Raw genomic sequence first — 2435 nt, forward strand, 5'->3', positions numbered from 1 at the left:
GAACATGTGCATTTCTCTAAATTTGCCTTTCTTTCTGTTTCTAAGTCCTTAAGTATGCTATTCTACCATCCAACACTTGTTTTGCTAATTTCTGGTCATCCTTCAGGACTCATCCTCTCCTTGAAACCTTCCTTAGACTCCCTCTTCCAACCGAAGCTAGGTTGAATACTTTTCCTTTGTATCTCCTAGCTACGTACAAGTTTTCAGCGAGTGTTGGTGAGCTACCTTGAGGTTTTTGGGGAGAAGACCCCCTGCTGTTCTGAGAAGCTCTCCTTCTTCAGCCTTCTTGGGATGGTGGCAGAGGAGACCAGCTTCGGTTTCCCATGAAAGTCAGCAGTGTCCCCAAGAGGAGAGCCTCTCCCCAGAGTCAGTCCTGACTTGGTAAGCATAAGTAGGAGAAGTAGATTGGGGTGAGGGAAGACAGAATCTAAAAAATGCCATCCCCGAGGCTTGGAATCTCTAGAGTCTGATTTGGCATGGCTGGACAGGAGGAAGAACCAGTGGCTGGGGCTTTTTTAATTGGGAGAAATGGCCCAAAGGAGGTCAGCTTTCAGCCAGGGCCAGGAAAGCAGGGAGGGACAAAACAGCAGGTGGTTGGATAGTGTGCCAACCACCTGTGTTTGTGTGATGAGCAGTTGATGCTTTAGAGGAAGAGTCCTTACCTGAGAATCAAAAGACTAACTAATAGTCCCAGTTCTGTCTGCCTGAGACCTGTTGAAGAAGTCCACTAACTTCTCCAGGCGCTAGTTTGCCCGTCTCCACGATTTTGAGTCACGATTAAGGTAATGGGGACAGGAAACCACTTGGACAAATATAGAAGACTGAACAGCTGTTACTAGAAGCAGACAGCTTTAAAGGAAACTCCTCTCTCTGAGGGATCCTCCTAGAAGTCAAGCCCTGCCTGCTTTGGAGGAACAGAAAACTCGAGGCCTTGACAGCTGAATTTGTCTTCTGGGCATGAGGCCAACACACTCCACGGCCCAAAGGTTGGGCAAGAAGGCTTCATTTAGGATCCTTACCTAATTTTCCTTAGGGGAGAGATTGGAACTGCAGGAGAGGGTTGGGAGGGTCAAGACTGACAGGAGCTCCTGAATTAACCCCTTCTTGCCCGGGTACTTGCCCTGCCTTTCCCCAGTTCCTGCCCCCGAGAGTCTTATGCATGGCGCCTCTTCTTTGGGCTCCCGTAAGATTGAGCAAGGTAAGACAGGTGGGGTTCTCGGGCTCAAGGAAAGAGCTGACGTGGTGCCCTGGGGGCTATGGAGGCCAGTCAGCCTCCTTTATACATCCCTTGATCTGACAGCCCCTCTCAAGAATCCTAGACCCATGCTCTCCTCTCTGCACCTCACTCCCAGCTGCTGAGGGCTCCAGTGAGAGTCAAAGCCACTCTTCTGAAGCCTGCTTTCTGCAAGGAGTGTCCTTGGAGCAGTTCACCTTTCCTTCTGCATCGCTGATGGATGACAGCTCAGGGAACTACAACTGGATTGAGAGATTTTCTAATTGCTTTAAAAAGAAGTTCATTTTTGTCCTGACCTCCAGAGGAAACCACTCTCACTCTGCAATGCTAGAAAACACAGAAAGGCAGGATTTAGAAAACAGATATCATCTACAGTCTCTCTAGCTATAAACGCGGTTCGTGTTTTGTTTCCACCTCCATTTTCAAAGAGGACACTGGAAGAGAGAAAATGCCTCAGGACAAAGAAGGAGTCTCTCTTTTATTGAGATCGAATTGGCATATAACATTGTGTTGATTTCGGGCGTGCAACTTAATGATTTAATATATGCATATAATGCAAAATGATCACAAAAAAAAGTTTAGTTGGTATCCATCACCACACAAAACTGCCAATTGATTTTCTTTCAATGAGCACTGTTAGGATCCACTCTCTTAGTAACCTTCAGACATACCATACGGTATTGTTAGCTACTGTCACGGTGCTGTGCATTACGTCCCCAGGATTTCTCTGTCTTCTAGCCAGAAGTTTGCACCTTTTGGCTCCCTTCACCCATCTCACCCACCCCTGCCTCTGAAAACCACCAGTCTGTTCTCTGTATCTATGAGCTCAGGGTTTGGTTTTGTTTTCAGATTCCACATATAGGTGAGCTCTTTCAGTATTTGGTGTCTCTGTCTGACTTACCTCACTTAGCATCCTGCCCTCACAGCCCATCCGTTTTGTTGGAGATGGCAGGGTTTCCTTCAGAGAAGGAGTTTCTGACAGACTTTACAGACCAGTGGGGGGAGACTTATTTAAGCAGTTGAGGGGGAGACTTTATGCCTTCACTCAGAAATCCACCTTCTGCTGACTCCCCAAGGCTTCAGGCTGAAGAAGGCACTGAAGCTGGATGTGAGACCGTGCCGCTCCCAGTCCTCCTCAGCCCACTAAGGTTGGGCACCGGGGTAAACTGTAGCCCCTTTCCCCCCATCTTGGTACCCAGGT

This window comes from Crocuta crocuta, unplaced genomic scaffold (genome assembly GCF_008692635.1).
Source record: "Crocuta crocuta isolate KB4526 unplaced genomic scaffold, BGI_CrCroc_1.0 scaffold949, whole genome shotgun sequence".
NCBI lineage: Eukaryota > Metazoa > Chordata > Mammalia > Carnivora > Hyaenidae > Crocuta > Crocuta crocuta.